Source organism: Suncus etruscus, chromosome 9, assembly GCF_024139225.1.
Source record: "Suncus etruscus isolate mSunEtr1 chromosome 9, mSunEtr1.pri.cur, whole genome shotgun sequence".
NCBI classification, from domain to species: Eukaryota; Metazoa; Chordata; class Mammalia; order Eulipotyphla; family Soricidae; genus Suncus; species Suncus etruscus.
In genome coordinates, this window is record NC_064856.1 from 92205817 (window position 1) to 92218148 (window position 12332).

The following is a 12332-nucleotide window of genomic DNA, read 5'->3' on the forward strand; positions in this document are numbered from 1 at the left end:
AGGCATTACATGAAGACACCACACTTGGACCATATATTGAAGGCTATCTCAATAGTTCCCATTTTTCAGTTATCAGGGAAAAGGTATTACCATGAAATGTTTTGTATTTCTACTCATATGGACATTGTAATATTTCCTTTCCAGAAAACATTAGGAATTAAGTTGCTGTTTTCCTTTTGGGACTACTCCTTGCAGTTCTTTTGGAAGACTGGCACTATATTCGGGAGTTTGTCCCAGTATTCTTCGGGGGAGCATAAAAGCCTGGGATCATATCAGGCCTCTCAAAGATCAAGGATTATTTGAATGCATTCATCTTATTTCTCCTCCTCCTCCTTCTTCACTTCCTCCTCCTCCACTTGCAAGTTCTTCTCCTCCTTCATCTCCTCCTTCTACTTCATAGCCTAAATAATCCATATTTAATTTCTTATAATTCTGAAGATTAGAAATCTAAAATAGGTTTCACTGGACTGGAAGTTTCCACTAGTATGCTTTTCTTCTGAGGGTTCAGTAAAAAATGTATATACTATGTTGCCTCTCCTGATCATCTTTGATTCTTGTTTTACTTCTATTTTTCAAGGCCATTGATGGGCAATCACTTTTTTTTTTTGCTTTATATCACAATGATTCCTATTCCGTTGTCACATCTCCTTCTTTGATATTAATTCTCCTGACTACTTATAGCTTTGTGATTACACTGGGACAAATTGGGAAATCCACAATTCAAGGTTCATAATTTAATCATTTCTGAAAAGTCCTTTTTTCTATGAAAGATAACAACATCAATGGTTAGAGTCATTAAGATATAAATATATTGAGCCAGATATACAGCAGTTAAGGTGCTTACAAACAACCTACACTGTTTCAATCCCCAGAAACACATAAGGTCTTCTGAGTACTGTAAGGACTGATGCCTGAGCACAGAGTTAGGAGTAAACCCTGAGCACATCTGGGTGTGCCACTCAAACATACAACTTTGGGACTGCATTCTTTTTACCATAAGTAGAAGAATAATGAAGTTGTGTAATATATACACAATAGAATACTACATAGTCATAATCATAAATAATTCAACTCACTATAACTGTGAGTTTGTAGGGTATCAGGTAAAGCAAACTAAGTCATAGGGAGAAGGGCAAGTACTGGATAGTCTAACTTGTCTGTGGTATATAGAGAAACAAGACAATAAATAGAAAATAATCCACGATGGCAAACACTTGGCCCAGAATTACAGAACTGAAACAAGTTAAAAGGGAATGGAAAATAATGAGATCAATTAAAGGCAACATAAAAACATTGATGGAGTGTCTTGGACACTTAGTTGGTGGAAAGGTATGGTATTGTATATCAAAAGAGTTCCTTCTCATAAAAATAATCTTTGTTTCAAAACACTTATACAATTTAATATGTACTTTCAGCAGAAACAGAAGAGTTACATTTGCAACCCATCTTTACTAGTATTGTCTGTAAATTTTCTTAATTTTGGTAATTATATTAAATAAAACACAAGATGATACATAACTAATGATATTGGTCACATTTGACAAAATATTTATGTATATTTTCCTGTAAATGTCCATTCAGGTTATTTCTACTTCCCTTTCTGGGGGTGATTGTGCTTTATAAAAGGAATTTTGCTGTTTGAGGTATTCTAGATATAAACATTTGTCAGAGTATGCATATTCTCCAGATAGTAATTTGCCATATTTTTAATGCTGCCTTGAGATAAGCAAAAAATTGTTTTATTTTTATGAGACACAACATCATATTTTTTTCTATTTTGTTCAGGGCTTTTTAAGCTCTGAGAAATATTTTTTTGCTACCCAGAGGTAGAAAACATATGTTTTCTCTTAGGACTATTATTCATCCCAAATTAATTTTTCTTCACAGAGGAAGAAATAAATTAAGTTTGATGTTTTTTTATTCCTATACGGATATCCAGTAGTTGCAGTAAGTTTGTTAAACATAATTCAGTTGAATTAACTTCATACTTTAAAAACTATATTTCTGTTTTAATAAACAAATTATTTCTATTTGTTTTGTGTAGTCACTGTGAAGTTAAAAAATTATTCATAATTGGGTATCAAACATACAATATTTCAACACCATGGGCCAGGGTGGTAGTACAGTGGATAAGATAGTTCGTTTCATGCAACCAACCCACGTTCAATTTCTGATATCCCATAAGGGACCCCCTATCTTTTTCAAGTGTAATTCCTGACTGTAGAATTATGAGTAACCCCTAAGCATCTCCAGGTTTAGTCCTCAAACAAACAAACAAACAAAAACACTGTTTCAACACTGATCCTTTCACCAATGTCCACTTCTGTCCATCAATGCTCTCCCTACATCAATTTGCTTCCCATTTACCAATCTGCTTCTACAAAAGGAGTTTTTTCCATGTATATATATATATGTATATATAAAGTATGTATATAAAATGTATGTGTATATATATATATTTATATACACACTTTACACTGTAGTTTGCAGTATTGTTGCTGACAGTGTTTCAGATATAAAACAGTTTACCACCTTTCAGCACCACCTCCTACTCAAGAAAACCAATTATTTTTATTGCTAGTTGAAGGAGCCTAAAAGGATCTTACAGGCAGAGCTTATATTCTTTTCCAGAATGCCTTGGCTGAAAGCTGCTTTGATTACCAGGTACAAAACAAAACAAGAAATGGCCAAATTTTAACCGCAGCACCACATGGTGCTCTGAGCCCTCTGATAGCTACCTCCACATACAGAGTCAGAACTAGTCACCATATTTCCTGATGGCTGTATGTGGGGGTCACTCTTAGAGGTGCTCAAGTAATCATGTGGTGCTGAAGTTAAAATCTGGCCTCACTTGTTTGTTTTGTAACTGGTAATCATAGCAGCTTTCAAGGTGATCTTGTATGGAAAGTGTGTAATTTTCTATGACTCAGATATTTTGGGGGGGGGTTATAGATTTTTTTTTTTGCTATTGCCTCCATAATTTACTGCTGTAAAGATTGCTCAACAAAATGCATTTCTCTGCACTCAGCTTCTGAGATGTTTCATTGGCTAGTTGATATTTGAAAGGAGACTGAATTTTCTCTGAAAACCTGTTTTTCTACTTTTGCTTGTCTGTGTGTGTGTGTGTGTGTGTGTGTGTGTGTGTGTGTGTGTGTGTGTGTGTGTGTGTGTAGGTATGAAGAATTTGGAGCATAGGGAACTGATGTGTTGCAAGGAAACCATCATGTAAAATGTCATCAGATCTATGATACTCAAACTTTTGTTTCTATACCTGATTTTTCCCCTTCTGGTAAAAATTTGATTCATATTGTGTTTCCAGTGGTTCCAATATAACTGTCTAATTTCCAATGACAGTTGAAAGCTGGCTCTCTTTAAGTCCTCCTAAGACAACTAGAAAAGCTAAAGACAGCTTGGCGATCCCTCTAGTACATATATGGTGTTATGAAGAGCAATAGAGTAGAAGCAGTTCCAGAAGAGCCCGAGTGAACATACTGTCCCTTGGCTGCCTGGGAATTAGCCACAGCCCGCTTCATAAAAGCTTCCTGGGTTGCCTTCTTGTTTGCAGCCTTGCCACCCCAAACAGCCAATACACTGGCCTGCAGGGCCCGTCCATAAGAGAAACTTAATTTCCAGGGCTTTGGTAGAGGGCATAGGTTGATGGCATTGAGATTGAGAGTAGCATCCTCCTCGCTCACGCCACCAGACAAAAAGCAGATACCAGGAACAGCGGCAGGAACAGTTCGGTGGAGAGTGTGGCAGTGGCCATCGCCACCTGCTCTGGAGAATACTTCTTAGTGCAGGCATGTCCAGCAGTCACCATGTTGGGCTTCAGCAGGGTGCCTCCAGGTAAACATGATGGTCACTCAAGGCTCTGTAGAGACAGTAGCCAGGACCTTCTCTGTCACATAAAGACAGTGGTCTAAGTCATGATCTCCAGCAGGAATTACCTCTGGCTCAACAATAGGTACCAGCCCATTCTGCTGACAGATACTGGCATAGCGGGCCAAAGCATTGGCATTCTCCTGGATAGCAAGGCTGGATGGACACTGGTCAGCAATTCTTAGCACAGCACGCCATTTTCCAAAGTCAGCACCATACTGAGCACAGCACTCATTAAAGCCATCAAGCCCTTGAATGGTGGTTTCTTTATTTGTTCCTGCAAGGGGAGTAGCTCCTTAATCTAGCTTGATTCCCACAACAATCCCCTTTTCCTTGAGGATGTTTTTGAAAAGCTTTCCCTGGCTGTCCTTCTGGTACAGAGTCTCATAAAAAAGAATCACACCTCCGATGCTCTGGCTCATGGAATTTTCAGATGTGAAGAGGATTTCTCGAACTGCCTGCGGTTCTCTTCTGTGTTCTCCACCTTAATCCTCTGCAGGCGATTTCCCATGGTGCCTACAGACTCATCTGCAGCCGGGATTCCTTTCCCATTGGAAACAATGCGCTGGGCATATCTGATAGCTCTTTCTTCTGTTCTGGGGTTAGGGCTGGAAATCTGTGAGCCATGTTGACAGTTAGTTGAGAGAAGAGTCTTAGATATCAGAAGCTAAGATGAGGCAGCATTGCCAAATAGCTATGCCTCAGATTTTATTTCTGGTACAAATTTTAAGAATCCTGGAAATTAAGTAGTAGGAACTAATATTCAGTGACAAGTCATGTTTTTCCAGGTACTTCAGTAAGCATTTTTTTATTTAAACACTGTGATTACAAATTGTTTATGGTTGTTTCAGTCAATGTATACCATCTTTCACCAGTGCCTGTTTTCCGTCATTAGTGTCCCCAATATCTCTCCCACCCTCCCCTCTGCCTGCTTCTAGACATATATTTCATTTCTATCTATCAATAATCTATCTATCATCTATCTATTTGTCTATCTCAGCTGGTACTCTTCAGGCATTCAGGTTGTTGGTGAAAGGACTGTCCAGTTTGGGAACTTCTCAGCAGTAAAGCTTTGACTATTGTTTCTTCATTGGCATTTTCTTCATGCCTTTCTGGGTCCCCAGTGATTCTTATGTTGTTCCTGTTGAATTTATCTTAAAAGACTATTGTTGTCTGTTTGCTTATTTTAGGATATTTTTCCATCTGCCATTTATTTATATTAAGGCTCTTCCATCTTCTGTTGTATGAAGGTGTTATGCAAGTTCAAATTTCAACTCACTGAATCCGTCTTCACAAGCTGTTGCTATGCTGTTGAGGCCATTCAGTGAGTTTTTCATTTCACCAACCAAGTTTTTCAGTCCTGATATTTCTATTTGAAGTATTATTATTTCTACTTTCATATCTTCTTGAGTATTATTGGTTGTTTTTTCTGTTTGTTCCATGATTTTTTTTGAGTTCTTTGAGCATCCTCCACATTTCTCCTCTAAAGTCCTTGTCAGAGAGGCTATATAGATGGCTGATAGGTACTAGTTAAATTTTCCAAACTATCATCTTCACTCACTAAGCCTGGTGGTGTTTTGTGTTTTTTTCCCCTATTGTGTCCTTTGCAGTGTGGTGGTGATTTCTATATGTTGTGCTGGGGCTCAATGACTAGAAGGAATTCTAGTCTGGCAGAGGCTCTAACAGGGTGGAAGCTTCAGGGTCCTGATGGTTTCGATGCAGCAATTATCTCGAGTTTGCAGCAGTGGCTGTGGAGGTATGTGGTCTATGGGCACCTTTTCGTCTCTTCTTCAAATAGGTAGATCAACAGGCTAATAACTCAAGTAGAAGGCACAGTTTTGATCCCTGTGACTATCTGGAGTGGCCTGCAAGCTGGAAGTTTATATGAACCTACTAATAAATGTGGCCTGAAAACAAAGCTGGAGCATTGTCTCAATTTATGCTATTGTCAAAATCACAAAGTAGCTATTTTAAGTCCATTACATGAATTAAAAACTAAGAATTTATAATAGTCACTTGGCTAGCTGGTGGTGAAAGTAAAATTAAATTACACATCTGCCTAAATACTATTATTTCATGTGACTTTTGACTCACACAAATAGCTGCAGTATATCTCATTAGAATTCAAAGAAATTAGTGGCAAATATTTAAGCTATTTTTAACCCACCGATCAATCTTCTTCAACTTATTTAAGTTGTTATTAATTTTCATCTCTTTGTCTATGGTGACCATATCAATTTTTATCCTTGAGCTAAATTTCAAATAATCCAATATGTTGAAAGCTACTACATTATGAGAAGTCCTAAGAATATTCCCAGGAACATTTGCTGGTAAACTAAATTACAAGAGAAAATATAGCTTTGATGTATTTCCAGTGGAATTTTAAAAACAAATACATTTACCCTAAAGCAAAATTATCAGATGACAACCTGTGAATTTACTTATAATTACTTCTTTTCCTGCTCATATGCACATATATCTTTGAAGCTAATTATTCTAGGAATACCCTTGACAGTGTTTTACTTTCCCATGTATTAAATAATCGTTGTCAGCTGTAAACAATAATAAAAGATGAGCGCCAGTTTTACACTGTGGACCAAAGCATAGGAGATTTTTTACTGATGTAAAAGTAACAGGAGGGGAAACTCTTGTTTTAACATTCACAAAAACACAGTGTGGTTAAATTCTCATCTGTTCATTTGATAAAACCATTTATTTTTTCTGTATCATTTTATTTTTGATGCTTTTTGGATTTTTATTGGATTTTATTGGGTGAATGTTAGAGCAACTAATTTCAATGCATTTATTAAAATACATATGTGTTTTCAAGTAGGTTAAGAACATAGAGAAATAAAAACCATTATACCTTCGTTTTGGTCATAATCTGAAGAATAAGTCATAAAATCCATATAATGACTTTTACTTGCCCAGAGGAATCTTGGGTATCTATCACCCAAGAGCTCCAACAGAGAAAACAACATAAATCATGTAGATCACAGTTGTGGTTTAAAGTTGGATAGTTACCTGCCTCTGAATGGTATTTGCTAGAATTGTGAGAAAAATAACAGCTTTACCTTCAAATACTATGAAAGAAATGAAAGCTTAGCATGGTGATATGTGAGACGTTTTTGCTACATGTGACAAGAGTGCATCCCCCTTCTCAAATTAATGAAGATAATACAGAACTGAGAGCTCTAATTATAAACACATGCTGAATTGATTATGCTTTTGACACATCTATACCTTTTAGTCAGACTGGATTTTTGTATCCAGCAACAAAAATTTTGTCTGAAAAGATAGTCATAAAAACAACAGTGAAGTATCAGCTCAAATCACAGAGACTTACACATATCACAAAGAGCAAGAGTCACAAGTACAGAAAGGTACTTTCTTTCACTGCTGATGGGAATGCTGACTTGTACCAGCCATTTTGTAAAACAATGTGGATATTTCTCAAAAAACAAACTGGAAAATGAGCTCCTGTCTGATCCAGCAATACCATTCTTAGGGTCAGACTCTAGGAGCACAAAAACACAATACAGAAATGCCAATTGTATCCAAGTTTATTGCAGCTCTATTTACAATAGCCAATGTCTGGAAACAACCCAAGTTCAGGAGAACAGATGAGTGACTAAAGAAAATGTGGGTAGATCTACACAATGGTATACTAAGCAACAGTTAGGAAAAATAAAGTCATAAAGTTTTCTTATCTACATGGGTAGATATGGAGAGTATTATGCTGAGTGAAATAAGTCAGTGGGAGGAGACAGATTTAGAATAATTTCACTCATTTATGGGATATGAGAAAAATAAAAGATAATGTGGTAATAATATCCAGAGACAGAGAGGAGGACCAGGAAGACCAGTCCATGACAGGAAGCATGCCAAAATAGTGGAGCAGCTTATCACTAGAGACAATAACTGGGTGTTTGTGTGGAGGTAAAGTGATATGTATAGTACCCCTTCATTAACAATATTTTAAACCACAGAGTCTGAAATGAAAAAAAGGAAGAGAAAGAGAAAGAGAGGAGCAAAATGTCTTTCCAGAGGCAGGCAGGCATGGGTTTGGGGCATTAGTGTTGGGAAACATCGATGGGTGACAGGTGGTATACATTGTAACTTGATTATGAACAGTTTGTTATCACAGTGTTTAAATAAAAATAAATTAAAAAATTTAAACTGTTCATGCTAAATACATAGAACAAACACCAAGAATATTGCCAACTTGTATTGAATAAAAAGAATCATAAATTTTAGGTAAAGTAGACGAGGAAAGAAAACCAAGATTCTTAAGCTAGCTTCTATTAACAAAATATTTTCTGAATTTTTTTTTTTTTGGTGGCTGAAGCAAGAAAGACATAACAAAAGAAGAGGTTCTGGCTTGTTAGTAGGAAGCATCAGGTGGAAGAGAAAGAGGTACATCCAGACACACATGTTCTATTTACTTGGAATTTAATTATACTGTCTGTTGACACTGTTTCCACCATTCCTGTTTTGTGAGGTAGCCTTTAATATCAACTTTATTTCAATTTCTTACTATATTTTTCCCTTAAACTGCTGTATGGAGAAATTATAGGTACCTGAATTGTATGTTTTTATTAAATACTAAATAATATTTTCAATATAATTATATTACCATAATCTAGGAAGCATGGTTAAAGTAGTGTTAACATATATATATATATATATATATATATATATATATATATATAACAGCTAATAAATATTTAAGCTCTTAAAATTAAGAAATTAAGAGTAAGGTTGACAATATTAAGACTAGAATTAATTGTGGTGCATAATTTTTGCACTTAGGAGAAAAATCAAAACTAATTTAAATTCTTTCAACTCTATAATAATCCCTGCATATAGTTATACGGGAAACCAAGTTTTGAGTTTTGGGGCCCATTTTCCACAAGTACAAAGTACCACCCCCTTGAAGAGCTTTTTTTTTTTTTTTTTTTTTGGTACTATGCAAGCAGTTCTAAGATCTCTCATAGTACTGATTCAAGCATTTCTAATAGGAAAAGAAGAAAAAAAGAAAAAATATTCTTGGCTATCTAATTGTAATTTTAGAGAATCAATCAACAAATGATCAAAGTTTGTCCCAAACTGGGTAGTTGGCTGCTAAAATATCATCTTTAGAGTAGATATAGATAAGATACAATATGTAATACTTTAAATATTGTAGACTCATGAAATTTTGATACTAGAAATTCTTTGAAAATAATTTAGTTCATTCAAAACCAGGCTGATACTACAAATCACTTTTGACTTACTAAATCTAAAATTTTAGGGGCAGGAGCCAATAATATAGATTACTCTTAAATTCTCCAAATGCATCTGGGATCACTTATATTGGTGGAAAAATTGAGGGATTAAACAGTTTGTTGAAACTGATATATTTTCTCAACAGCAAAATCAGATCTAGAACTTAAAATACAAATTCTTAGAATTAAAATTATCTATGAAAGTCATCCAGGATAATACTTCATCTAAATGCATTTCTTAGACTATAAGATATTTTCTGAGTTAAGTCTGATTATAGCCCTGCATAATCATATACTCAAATACTGAGTTACAAATCTGCCTTTTGAACATGCCCTTCATTAATGCTGAGAAAATCTTGCCCATCATTCTTTCATTTACCATTATATATTAACTTATTTTTGTTAAGACTTATTCCAGATATGAGGAGTTCCATGCCACTGTCATACCTTTCTTTTATTGGAGTTCTATTATGGGTTTCTTCTAGAAACCTGGACTGTAAGTTTCCTTCATAAAATTTCATTTTGCCTTTCTTAATCACAAGAAAGGTTGGCTTTCAAAGTAGCACCTCAGCCTTCTGAAATTTTTAAGCTTTGTTATTTACAAAATCAATCATAGTTAAGTTTTAAACATACAGTGTTTCAGCACCACTTTCACCATCAGTATTAATTTCCCTCCACCAATGTTTCCAGAGTCCATCTTATACCACCACATCACCCCAGCCTGCCATCATAACAGGCACCATATTTAAGTTGGTTGTTAAGCTTGGTTGTCAATTTTATAGTTTTTGACTCCAAGGCATTGCTATTTAGTTTCTGTCCTTTCTTAAAACCACCAATGCACCTCAGTCTTCTTGACTCCTGTTCCCCTCTTTATCACATCATTCTTTCTCCTCCTTCACTCAATTTCTTTGTTTTTCCTGAGACGAAGATTTTTCTACACAACACACACTTAAACCATTGAATTCCTTCATGTAGTTATTCTATATATCTGATACCATCCTTGATGTACCTTCTTCTTCTTGCTTACTTACTTAATTTAATATGATGTCTTCCAATTCTGTCTATCTTGCAGTGAAATACATGATTGCATCATTCCTTGAAGCTATTTAGTATTTTGGACATTCCAAGAATTCCCCCTCCAGAAAAATGGGAATGGAAAATTCTCGTTCTCCTTTACACTCTATTCACTTTGCGACTTCTCTCCTTTATGGCCAAAAGCCTTTTTCTACTTGAAAAAATGAAATCATTGACTAAGCAACATCTTGTTGTCTTATGGCACAAAGCCATAAAGTTCTTACAAAGCAGCTGAGTCTGGTTTTGCAACCAGAAGGCTTGACTACACAGGAATGCAGCCAAACCTATTTTCCAATAATTAACATTTGCCATCCTCAGTCATTCTCTGGGACAAAGTCAAAGGCAAAATAGCTAACATCTTTCCCATAGCTTCTATAATGTAGGGTAAAATGAAGCTCAAGTGGGAACCCTTGAGAAAGTAATTCTAAAAAGTTCTGGTCTTTTGGTATCCTGTGTTTCTCTTCTCCCACTAGTTTACCTGACATGACTAATTCTTATTCTCTGTCTCCACCAAGACACTCTTTTTTCTCACTTTGCCATACTTGCTCACATCTCTCTTATTTAGTTGTTGTTTCTTTAAAACATTTTGCAAATTGGATGGAATCACATTCATTTAAAGAGAAGGAGAAAATCAAATTCCTTGCCAAAAGTTGAAAATTATTTAAGGACATTTGCAATTGTGTAAGAAAAAAAAACATGCACACTATTTTTAAGAGATGGGAATTATTGGAGTATATGGGTTCAGGTTAAAGAAGAAAACCATGGAATAAAGGAAAATAGACAGTTCAAAAAATTGTGTGAGTAGAGCCCAAAAACCACAGGCTTAAATAAAAAGGTGAGAACACTTCCTAAGAAGTACTTCTTTATGCTGGCAGCCATCTTCCTCTTTGTAGGTTTTCCTCAAATAAAAAATAGGTGGTTTTATATTATATATCTACACTGCAGGGTTTTTTTAAGTCTGTTGTCTAGAAATTTGATGCATTTATGCTCTCAGTACCAGTCTACTCACTTAACCCATCTTTGCTGCCTCAGCTGAACTGAGTAACAATAATTCCTACTGATGTTAGCATTAGTAAGAAGAGGTCAATTAGAAATCCACAAGTTCAGTGACTACACCATCCAAAAGTATAATTGTTACCCAAGTTATTCAGCCAACAACAATCACCAGGGAACTACCATGTTCAATTGCTCCCCATCTCAGCATTACAAGTTTCAAGGTTCTCTATCATTGGTGTCAAAAAGGAAGGAGAGTCTTAAGAGTCTGAAAGGTCTTCCCAAAGCCTCAGTCCAGGAAGAAAATGTGTTGGTAAAGTTATGTTTTTTCCCCAGTTTACTATAAAAGTAGTTATTTGAATTCCAGTTCTTACACTACATAAAAATTTAATCTTGAAAAAATGAATTTTGCAGCACTTCTGACCCACCCATTTGGGGAATTAAAATAACTTTGCCAGTTTAACACTCTTCTTTCCATTAAATAGAGACTACCATCCCCACCTATATTTAGTTTGTTCCACTCAGTGATTTGCCATGGATCCATGGCTTTAAAGTATAAAAAACACTAACCTGAAACCTAATTATAGCCTTTGAGTTAGAAAAGATGTATCGAGGGGGTGCTGTTTAGGGAGATGTGTTATAACTCTGGAGGACAGGGTTCTTTTTTGTGTGCATGTTCAAGAAATAATAAGATCTGATAACTTTAAGAGTAAGGAAACTAACCTGGTTTATGGAGTAATAACAGATGTTTGGAGTAATAACAGCTGCATATGCCATTAAAACTCTAGTGACCAATGGATATAGAGCAATTCTTGTAAAATAATGACTCATAATCATTAATATCGTCACTTTAATGTCTCCCACAAAATTTTAGATAAAAAATAAAAGATTTAATACTAGTAAAAAATGGAAAGAACTCTATAATGATTTCATAGTGACATAATTAATATATTAAGAAAAGTCTAGAGAACCCTCCAAAAAACTAAATAATAGACTTGTAAATTGGGGTGAGCAACATTAATACACAAAAGTCTGTTGCATTTCTAAATGCAAACAATAAAACAGAAAATAAATCATGGAATAACAGTTACAATTGCCTCAGAAAGAATTAAGTACTTT

General features: G+C 35.3%; 1 pseudogene; it reads right to left on the reverse strand.

Annotated features, from left to right (window-relative positions):
- Window positions 1–3033: 3033 nt before the first annotated feature.
- LOC126017681 (fructose-bisphosphate aldolase B-like) lies at window positions 3034–4564 on the reverse strand (annotated as a pseudogene).
- Window positions 4565–12332: the final 7768 nt, after the last annotated feature.